Source organism: Solanum stenotomum, chromosome 2 (genome assembly GCF_019186545.1).
Source record: "Solanum stenotomum isolate F172 chromosome 2, ASM1918654v1, whole genome shotgun sequence".
NCBI lineage: Eukaryota > Viridiplantae > Streptophyta > Magnoliopsida > Solanales > Solanaceae > Solanum > Solanum stenotomum.
In genome coordinates this window covers 11,519,840-11,532,078 of record NC_064283.1, presented here as the reverse complement: position 1 = coordinate 11,532,078, position 12,239 = coordinate 11,519,840, and the positions used below count along the sequence as shown (strand labels likewise).

General features: G+C 31.1%; 1 pseudogene; it reads left to right on the top strand.

Moving 5' to 3' along the window:
• Positions 1-3,557: 3,557 nt before the first annotated feature.
• Positions 3,558-4,601, top strand: LOC125855682 (phospholipase A(1) DAD1, chloroplastic-like; annotated as a pseudogene).
• The last annotated feature ends 7,638 nt before the right edge of the window (positions 4,602-12,239 follow it).

Here is a 12,239-nt window from a genome sequence, read left to right as displayed (position 1 = left end):
TATATCCATAAAATATTTTTTAAAAAAACTAAAATACATTCTTCGAGTGGGCTCGGGTGAACACACTCTTATCTCCTTATATTCGCCTCCAGTCATAAGCAGTGGCAGAGCAAGAAACTTCACAAAGGGTGTTCAAGTGTTAAAAGTGAACCCGCTCTTCTTAAAAAGTGAAAAAAAATTGTTACTAGTGGGATTCGAACACACAAACACTTTAAGTTCGTGTGTCTTTACTCTTTCAAGGCACCTGAAACCACTAGATTACATTATATTGTTGTATCAAGAGTGTCCAAATATGTTATTTAGCCACTTTATTTATTATTTTACTTATGTATACGGTATAATTTCCCTGATATAAAGTTGGCTACGCCACTGGTCATAGGTACTTTTTTATTCTTGATCAAAAAACTCATGTTCAAATTCCTTTAAATATGGAATCATCTTTATTAAAAAACACTTTATTCGAAACATAAAACTTTTCAACACAAATCTAAATTTAATCTAACTTTCATGTGTATATTAGACATCACAAAAAATATAATGGTCAATGGGGATGCATTACTGTGGACTGTGCCGCAATATGGTCGAAAAAAAAAAGTTATAATACATTGTTTATTTTACTCGTTTCCTAAATACTTCCTCTATATACTTGGCAGGGGCGGACCCACAGTGGTTCAAGTGGGTTCAATTTGAACCCACTTGATCGAAAATTTTTGTATTTTACATATATAAATTAATTGTAAGTTCGTTCATATAACTAAAATGAACCCACTCTTTACCCAATGAATGGCGTGGATCAGTGGTGAATGGGTTTATTTTCTTGCTATGAACCAAGTTTGAACCTCAGTTAAGGCATAACTTTTTGTTCTTTTTTGTATTTTCTTGATACTTTTCCTTTTTAAAATTAACTAACAAATGTAGACTATTCTAGATCTAGACTTCTAGTTCATGTGAATTTCTTGATACTTTTCCTTTTTAAAATTAACTAATAAATGTAGACTATTATAGATCTAGACTTCTAGTTCATGTGAAATAACAACAGTAATATTCTAAATTTATTAGTTAAGTGTTTTTTTGTTTTTTTATGTTTGTATTTGTAAAATTGTCAATAATTTAGACAATAAGTTCATAGTTTTAAATATTCTCTCAGATCCATATTATTTTATCATTTTTTTTACACGCATATTAAGAAATCATTAAGAAGAAAATAATTTTACTAATTCATCCCTTAAAAACTTCTTGCGAATTTTATAAATAAATGTGAACACTTTCAAAAAGAATTAATTACAAGGATAATATATGAAAATTTTGATTAATGCTTTATTGATTTAGTAAGGTGGACAACTAATTTTAGTAAAATAAACAATTATTATGAAACGGATGAGTAGTACTTAGTTTTATTTTTTGAAGTATACAAAATTATGTATTTATTTTCCTTTTTACTTGGTATACACGAAAGTTAGGATAGTGCATTTTTATTTATTTATTATTTTACTAATTTTTATTTATTTATGGTTTTCAAAATTGTTATAGTTTTAGTCTTATATATATGAGTAATCAGTAGCTTGTTAAATTGAAAATATGTGGAAAATTTTCTTGTAAGTAGATAAAAATTTAATAGAGTATATTTTTGTTAGGAATATCATCTCAAAATAACTTGTTAAGGATATAATTAAAAAAAACTGATAATTATTATTATTGATTGTTGCCATGATTATTTGTAACTTGAACCCACTTGAACAAAATTCTAGGTCCGCCACTGATACTTGGTCAACATGGTCAATCTCTTTTTAATGTTGTCTATTGACTTGTCAATATACTTCCTATGGGCTAAAGAGGTTGTATCGGGAAATCATGGATTTTTGAGTTTCCCCATTAATTATTGATAATTACATTTTTTTTTGTCTTTTAACGACTTTTAGTTTTGTGTTTGATAATTATGATGTTTGGACCAGTTTATGTATATTAGAACTAATTTTACGAGATATCTATTGATATCTTTCACCAGCAAGAAGTATTATGTAATTCTGTCCAACAACGTTAGGACAAATAGAAAATTACTTAGTATTTTTGTGTGTGCTGAACATGTCTAGGGTTTAGTTATACGACTTATTGCGACTAATACATATAATTAAAGAAGATGCCATATTTTAAGTGGTAAATCAACTATCTATGTAATGGAAGTTTGAGAATGCGCACAAAAGTTCTTTTAAAATTTGAGCCCGAACATGGTCTAATAAGAACACTTTAATTATCATGTGTTCATGTGCTCAACATCAAAATAGGTTATAGTTCGAATGTATAAATGAAATTGGAAACAAATTTAAAAAGTCATCAATGTATTTTGCATAAATTTTTTTTTTATCCAAGTAATTCATCTTAATAGTGTATATATATATATATATATATATATATATATATATATATACACACACATTACTAATACATACATAATATTAATGAACACATTATTTTTTCTAATATATATACACTTTACCAAACGACTCCTTATTTCACTATGGCTGATCATGACAAATGTCATGATTATGACGTATTCAAGATTACTATAGTTTCTAAAGGTGTTTTTCATATGTATACCAAAAATTCAATCCTTATTTTTTTCTTCTTTCTCAAGATTCATTCCCAAACACCATAGTTTATAAAAACAAAAAATAAGTCCTAGACCAAACGTTCTACAAGTATTGATAGTGTACACATTTTGTCCCCACTAAACCAAATAATATAAAATCTATCCTATAAACACTTAAAATGCACCGTCCACCTCAATTATTTCTGTCATATAATATATAGTCTTCCCAAGAATAGTCTCCCCTCTACCCCATGTGTGGAATTAATAGATCCCATGCAGATTCGACTGAATTTAGTAGATTTTGTTTATATAATGTATTTGTATTAATAATAACAATAACAACAATATATTTAGTGAAATGTCACTGAGTGGGATCTAGAGAGGGTAGAGTATTTGTAGACCTTATTACTACCTCGTGGAGATAGATAAGTTGTTTTTGAAAGACCCTAAATTTGTGTTACTAAATTCATTAGATATGTATAAATATTAAATTTAGAATGTAACTCAGTCATTATTATTTAAAATTGTTATTAGAAAATTCAGAATGTATAAAATTGAAATCCTAGCTTCGCCTTAGCTCGATCCCACCATGCACCCACAATAAAGAGCTTGGGATCGGGAACAACTATAAATAGCCCTCATTTGAGTGCAGCCAAAATGTAATAGTTAAGTGAAAGTGTATGAATTAATAATATTACTCCACAAAAAAGAGCTTCGATTATCCACATTCCAAGAATCTTGTAAAAACTACATACACCTTTCACAAATCATGATGAGGCACTCAAGTGGAAATAATTTCAAAACAAATTGCAACATTTTCACAAAACAACATATGGGGTTGGTACTCCCTATATCAAAGTGTTCTACATTGAGTAAACGACTCGTAGCTCGTAGTTTCAAGATCACGAACTCGGGGTTGGGCCACTGCTCTATTGGACACAGAGCAGTGGCCTAACTCCGGCACCGGTGGATGGAATTCCAAGGGATCAAGAATTGGGAAGGCTTACTTGATCCACTTGATGATGATCTTCGTAAGGAGATTTTGAGGTACGAGGAATTCGTTGAAGCACCCTATCGTTGCTTCGACTTTGACATGTCATCACCCACGTACGCCACGTGTCTTTATCCTAAGAGTTCAATGCTGACAGACTGCAGACTTGACAAAACCGGTTACAAGGTGGTCAAGAACTTGTACGCCACGTGTATGGTCCAAATGCCACGATGGACTAAAAAGACTTTCCAGAACCTAGCGTCCCCGCGATCCAGCTGAATCGGTTATGTGGCCGTTTGCGACGATGAAAAAGAGATCGCTAGACTCGGATGCCGTGACGTGGTGATCGCTTATCGAGGTACCGCCACCTCATCTGAATGGCTCCAGAATTTTTGGGTCACGTTGACTTGCTTACCAGACGACATGAAAACATCTAACGAAAATTACGATCAACCCATAGTACAAAGTGGACTCTTGAACTTGTACACAACAAACACCCAATGTGACCAAAGTTTGCAAGACACAATTAGAGAAGAAATTGGCAAGATTGTTGATAAATATAGTGATGAGGCATTCAGTATAACTATCACAGGACATAGTCTTGGTGCTGCCCTTGCAACATTAACAATGTGTGATATTACAACAAAATTTAGTAACGCACCCATAGTAAGTGTTGTATCATTTGGAGGGCCTAGAGTTGGAAACAAAAGTTTTCGATGCCAATTGGAGAAAAGTGGTACAAATGTTCTTCGAATCGTCAACTTCGACGATCCCATTACAAAAGTTCCAGGATTCGTCATCCATGACGATATTAATGACGTGGAGGAAAAAGGGACTAGCCATGTGGCGTTCACGGGTATGCCAAGTTGGCTACAAAAGTGCATGGAGGATACCCAATGGGTGTATGCTGAGGTAGGCAAGGAACTTAAATTAAGTAGCCAAGGGGATATTGCCATGTGTCACGATCTCAAGACATATTTAGACTTGGTGAACAATTATGAAAATGGTACATCATTAATATGAAAAACAACAACTTTTTATACTAGGTACATGAATAGGAAGATGAATAAAAATAGGACCACATGGATATTCTTGAAAATATGTGTATTTTAATGTGAGAGATATGTACAAAGTCAATTATTTTTGTTTTTTTCTAATCCTTCATATTATTATTTAATTGTTTTCGTGTTGGTTTCTTAAAAGGCATAATACATAAATTGAACCCTAAACTTGGCTTCAAATTTTAAGTATGACCTCTGACTTTCAAAGTGCACAAGTAGGCACTTCAAATATCCAATTCTTAAACAAAAAAACATGCGAATCCAACCTGGCATAACGCGTGATTTAGACGCAATTCAGACGCGTCAGGGGTATTTTTCGAGTCCCACAACAGTAAAAAAAAAAAAAGCAAAAAGGACAATTTTACCCTTAATGAATCCCTTTTAAATATATCTTTATTTTTTTCAAATCAAAATCCCATTTTTCTTCTTCTTCTTCCTAATTCTAGTACTCAGGCTTTTTTTCTCTTTTTGTGCACAATTTTTGGTCGTTTTTTATGTAATGGCTTCTAATTTTTTTTGTCATTGTGTAAAAAGAGCTATAATGAAGATTTCTTAGTCTGCAAATAGTTCAGGTATAAAAAAAAGTGAATTTACATTCATGGTGACAGCTTCTACCAAAAATAAACTTTCAAAAAGCAAAAATTAACATAACCAGACTAAATTGAGGAAGAACAACACATAAACATACAAAAGATAAGAACTTTGACCACAAATCTTCACAATTTTCTTTGATTTGCAAAGAAATTAGGGCTAGGGCTTCGCTGATGTTGAGTGAAAATCGAGCAAATTGGGAAAAGAAAATACGACCCTACCCTTTTGTATTTTAATTTCTTCTTTTTTTTAATTATAAAATACGTGTAATTTTTTAATTACGTGGCAGCCACTGAGTGGCTCAATAAGCCACGTAGGAGCGTTTGTATATCACACAATTTGGCTGTTGGATTCACGTATTTTTTTGTTTAAGAATTGGATAGTTAAAGTGCCTACTTGTGCACTATGAAAGTTAGAGGTCATACTTAAAATTTAAAGCCAAGTTTAGGGTCCAATTTATGTATTATGCCTTCTTAAAACGTAGTACTATTTTAAAAATATTTAGTACACATGTATCAATATGTGAAGAATCCAACCAACATAGACTCTCATTATCTATAATCCAAGTCCATGGTATTTATAATGTATACTTAATGATTAGGTAATAAAAATTAAATTGCTCTGGATCTTTCTTCAGTTATATATATACTCTTTATGTTTCATAATAAGTTTCGTTTTAGATTAATTTACGTTTATTAAGAAAAAATAAATATAGTTTTCTTAGTTATGCTTATTTCTAAGTTTCACTTCTTCCTTCCCTTCCATTAAATAGTCAAGCTCAGTTTTCAACTTTTTTTTCTTAAAAAATAAGAGCGAGACTTTCATAGTAAAGGGAGAGACGAAGTCTAGTAACACAACATCATGATTTAGCCTAGCCCTGACAAGCAGTTCACCGTTTCACATGATAGAACCCATCACAGCAGAGGAAGTCTAGCACCCCTATATACTCATATCTCGACTTGACAACCAAAATTGCGGAAAATGGAAATTTATTGATCAATGGTGGGGATGAGCGCCCATGTGTACGCCTAACCTTCAGCCACCCCTCAATGGCACTAATAAGCACACAAGACGCATAGGTATAGGGATGCATGTTTTACAAGACACTAATACAAGAAGGAAAAAGGGTTTGATATACCCCTCAACTTTGCCATTTGAAACTGATATGCCCCTTGTTATCAAAGTGGCATTTATACCCTTATCGTTATACAAACGGCTCACATATACCCCTACCGTTAGAAAATGAGCTCACATATACCCTTCATTTAACGGAAGTGAAAAAAATTAGTTTTAAATTTATATTTTTGACTTTTAATTTTCTTAAAAATTATTGAGGGGTATATATGATTCTTCTAGCAAAGTTCAAAGTATATTTTAATCTTTTTCATACATAAATTATTATTTGACTTCTTTTATTATAATTATTTAAGTTTCTTATTCTTATTTTANNACATATACCCTTCATTTAACGGAAGTGAAAAAAATTAGTTTTAAATTTATATTTTTTACTTTTAATTTTCTTAAAAATTATTGAGGGGTATATATGATTCTTCTAGCAAAGTTCAAGGTATATTTTAATCTTTTTCATACATAAATTATTATTTGACTTCTTTGATTATAATTATTTGAGTTTCTTATTCTTATTTTATTTTTTTCTTTCATTTCTTAGTGTAAAGAAAAAAATTTAAAACTATTTTTTTTGTCTATACTGTAATTTAATTTTTGTATTTGAAGAAAAAAATTTGGTCATCTATAATAAGTTTTACAAGTGAAACATAAATAAATTTGACGATCAAAATAATAAATTTAAATTAGTCATTGAAACCAAAAAAAGTCAAAAAAAATATGTTTGATGAGGATTAAATATACTCATATGAGATTTTTTTTTTAAAAAATAAGAAATTAAACTAAAATTACTTTTTTTCATTTCCGTTAGAGGAAAAGGGTATATGTGAGTCACTTGGATATAAGTAGGGGTATATATGAGCCACTTTCATAACGAGGGATATATTAGCTCTAAATGACAAAGTTGAGGGGTATATCAAACCCTTTTCCCTTAAAATAAATAGTTCTTTAATATGAGGGTTTATATATAGTTGAAAATAATTACTACTATTTTGTCTTAAATTTCTAAAGCAACACTTATTTTTGGACAACTTTTGTTAATATAAATAATACTTATTTTAAAATAATTTTTTTATTAAAATAACACTTATTTTGAAACGAAAAATTATATATACGGACTGCTTTACAATTATTGCCCTTGTTGAAAGTCAAGACTAATTTTTAATGTACAAGAAATGCTTCCCTAATGATGTACGTACATGTGATGTGGACATCCATATCTTAAGAAGCAATATTCTTTTATAAACCTTAAGAAAAAATTTATGTGATTTATGGATGGTGTAAATAAGTGTGTCGTCATCTTTAGTTGGTTAAAACAATTTTAAAAAAATATTTTCTAATAAAATAAATTCTTTAAAAAAAGATAACATTTCTTTTAATGAAATTAGGGAAAAAGTTAAACAAAACAAATTTCACCAGTGACTTTTCAAGAAAAAGTAAATACAACCTTAGTACCTTTATTTCTGATGTGAACGATTTGTTTTGAGTTGTTTCGTTCACACCCTCTAACACATATCACCCCTATCCTCTGTTTCCGCTCACCCTCCCCACCACCCTCACATCCTACCCCTACCCCCATCTCACATTGTATTTTTGTAGTCTGTATTTTAGAACCAAGTAAGTCACTAACACGATTTGTGATGAGAAGGTTTGAGTCCCTTTCACATGTTTAACTAAATATTTCGGATTCATGCTTTTAAAAATAAAAATAAAATTGTTATGATCATCTTCTTTAAAAATGAGTCTTGTAATAATTGTGATCTAAATTTAGTTGGATTTCAATTATACAAATACCAGTCATCGAATAGAAAACTAAATAAATCAATAAATTATATAAATATTTTTAAAATAATATGTTTTTATTTACATATAAAGGAAACATTAATTTTTCATGAAAGTATTTTACCTGAAAATGATTATGCGAGAATTGCATGTTAGAGATGATATGTAAATGGGATGACCATTTTAAGTTGATATGTAATTCAAATCGACCCTAGAAATCGTGACAAAAATACAAAATTAATGTGGCAAACATTGACTTGGCATTGATATTTCAAGACATTAGGCATGAGGCAAAGAGTTCGCACATTTAATTAAAAGGCCAAGATAAGGCAGAGACACAACTATGACGTGTGTGGGAGTGGTGTGCTTGACGGTCAGTGGCGGAGCCAGGTAGGACCTAGGAAATTTATCCGTACTTTTTTAAAATAAAAAGTTATATGATTTATATATGGTTAAAATTATTTTATGTGCATATACACTACTAGAAAAAACTAATTCCCCATTAAAATTTTCCATTGAAAAAAAATATTGATGGGCTTTTTTCACGAATATTCTGATTGAATCGATCAATGAGAGAAAAAAACATTCAGTTACTAGTTCAAATATTTCAATGAAAATCTATTTTTCACTATGTGTTTTTTCAATGAGGTGGTTCGATGATAATAGAATGAGAAAATCATGTTTTGTATATAGTATAAATTTTCTATTGGTTCATGGTGGGAAAAAAAAAGAGCCTATGTTCTTAGTAGTGATCAAATACTAGATGTTGAATCTCGTTCCTTTAGTTTTTTCATATGTTTACTTTTTCATATTTTAAAATTTATTAATAAAAATTCTGACTGATCTGTCACGATTCACGACTTGGCAATAGGCGCACGCACATGAGCAAGCAACACACCTTGACATGCCAAACACATTGGTGGTTACCAAATCCATGTCATGCACAAGTCAAGCCGCACTTGGATGGTTGAGCTTTGTGGCGCAGGGGCGGTTTGTGTTTTCTAGTTTTGGGTTGTGTCAACTACATTAGGTAGATTGTGGCTAAGTGGACCAAATGTCCTAGTTATGTTATATCACACCAAATTATATATATATATATATATATAAAACATCCTTTGTTAGTGACATTTTAATATTATTATAAATATAGCTTTGCGTTGCTACATTGTGTGTTGGTTATTTATCTAGTAACTTATGTAACCTCTAGACTATTCATTGTAAAAAGGATTTTCTTCTCTATAAATAGTAATGGTTTGATCTTCCTTTGTTTTGAGTACAAGAAAATAGAGTCGTGAAAGAGAGTTCTTATTAGTTGAAGGGAGGTGTTCTTTTTGTGGAGATTTGAACTCAACACTTGCCTGTTTGCTGAGTTATATTTCGTGAATTGATCATTGTATCCTCGAAAGGACAAGTCAAAAAGACTACTGCTGGATCGGTGAAAAACATTTGTTGCAGTGAGCTTGAATCTCCTTAAAGAGAGTGAGATATCTTCCACTTATCGTGAAGATAATTATTTTCTCCATTTTTATTTTCAATTATAATTTGTAATATGTAATTTTTAAAAACATCCTTTACTTAAAGAGGAAAAATCTGAGCGACACTAATTAGTTTGTGTTTGAACATGCAATATGAAGCGGTGATTTTAAATCAGTATTTGAACATGCATGAAGAAATTATCCGTACAATGTAAAAGAATTATATCAGAGAAGAATTAGTTAGTACTATTATTTACTAACTTGTTTATGAATAATGATTTGCTCATCTAATAAGATTATATACAAATTAAGGAAATTTCGGTAGTTTCCACAACTTGTTGGAATTTCATGTTTATGAAAAAAAAGTACAAACTGATTTAAAAAAATCTAAATTACATATTCAAACAATACTTTAACTTCAAATCATAATTTTATATCACATATATATGTGTACTCGAGTTGATACCATCCTTGTGCATTTGCAAAAGCAATGGTTAAGCAAAGCAAATATACAAACTAGAAAATGCAAAATGGAAGTTGACAAAAAGGGGAGAGAAGGAATCGAGTCCTTATTGAATTCCCACCCCACAGAATTGCTTGGATCGATGGTAAACATCTTTACCTTCTGTCTTAAATTTATGCATTTGAATTACCAATGAAGCAAAAAGGTGTAACTTCTAAGGAAGAGTACTAAAAAGAATGACCTTAATTTTTTGAACTTAGGTAAAAGTCTCTGACAAGTGAAGACGTGTGGTCTTAGTCTTATAGTCAGGTCATGCTAATTCCATATCAATGGATCAGTATTGAGAAGCATGTACTTGGATGGTTGTTTTTAATTAGGCAAACATCTTGATTGTCTTTACAATCTTACCTCCTTTAGTATTGAGCGGTCATGTGAAAGTCTTAGCAAGTGATTCAAATTCTTTTCCTCTTGAGGATGAAACTTATCCCGGCCTCAACGCTCCACAATTAGCAGTGTCGTAAAGAAACCAGCTTCGAAACTTACCTTATTAAAATATTAAAAAATAGATAGTCTAGATTTCTTCTTATATTTAAAACATATTATATCCTTGTGAAATATTTATTTTTATAAATACAGTATCACTGTATCAAGAGTATTAATGATATCTTATGTTGCTGCATTTTTCTAAATGTCTATTTCATTTCAAATAAATTCACATTTATTTTGTCACGCCCCGAGTCTACATTCCGGACGTGGCTGGCACTCGAAGACCATTGTTGGCCCCAAGCAAACCATTGGCCTGACTTACTTACTCAGCGGAAGACTTAAACTTCAGAAACAACCTCAAATAAAGAACTTATGAAAAATCTTAGAATGTCTAGAAAAATAGCATTCAATAGCCAAAATGGCTACTCAAGTCTCATAGCAAAACATCTGAAATACAAAGCTAACAGACTCATAACTAATTGTCTGACTATCTATGAAATCTCTAAAACAACTGAGATGGATGTTGGGACAAACCCCACAACATTCTAAAGAACTGATAATAAACTGAAAGCAATAAAAGGGATCCTCTAGAATACAAAGAGGCTCACCAACATACTTTGAACTGCTCACTGGATCAACAATGCGCTGGATGCTGATCCTAGTTACCTGTGTCTCAATCATAAGACGATGCAGGCCAACTGGCATCAGTACATGGAATGTACGAGTATGCGAGTTGGAATGCTAAACACAACATAGGTTTGAAAAGAATCTGAAAGAAACTAAAGAACTTACCTGGCTCAACACAACTCAACATAACTGAACTCATTTCAATATAAAACAATTTAAAACATGTGCAATATAAAGAAAAGTTGTTTCAAAACATGATGCCAACTTTATGTGTATGTGTAGCGACCCTAAAAATAGATAGGTGAAACTAGAGCTGTAACGACTTGGAAAAAAATGATAGGTTAAGCAAGAGCCTATGACTTTGTGTNTTGGACTTTGCCTTAGTTTTATTTGGTAGGTCCATGTAGGCAAGGGGCGTTTTCGTAAATATTAATTTTAGTTAAATTAAGAAGTGAGTATATTTATTTTATTTCTAATAGCTATATATGGTATTAAAACTTTTAAAAAGGTATTGTTTTAATTCATTCTTCAAAAAAAAAAAGGGTTCTCTCTAGAACACCATTGAAGGCAAAGGTCAAGTTGGAGCTAGGGTTTCGAATTGAAGGTTTCTTGCATCAAATTTTCGTGGGTTTTCTCAATACTAAGGTATGGTGGCTCTTTATCTAAAGCTAGTTTTCGCTTTAGAACCAATTTCAAAGGGTTTTCAAATTCTCAAAAGTTATGAAAAACTTCTATTTCTTACTCTACTCAAGGGTTCTTGCATTAAATGGTTTTAAATGATGGATTGTGATATTGTTGATATTAAATTGATGTTTTCAAGTGAAAAGTCTCATGAACCCTTGATTTCACAAATTTCTATATTTGACTTACGAAATGGGTTTGTTGATAATGATTGGGTATTGATGAATTTATGCTTAGAATAGATAGTATTGTTGATGTTTATGATTTTCTATATCTATTGATTAATGTCGAGGATGGCTTTGGAGGATGGTAAGTTGGCTTAATCTCATATTATTGATATAATTGTTCTTGCTTGGTTTGATCCACTTAT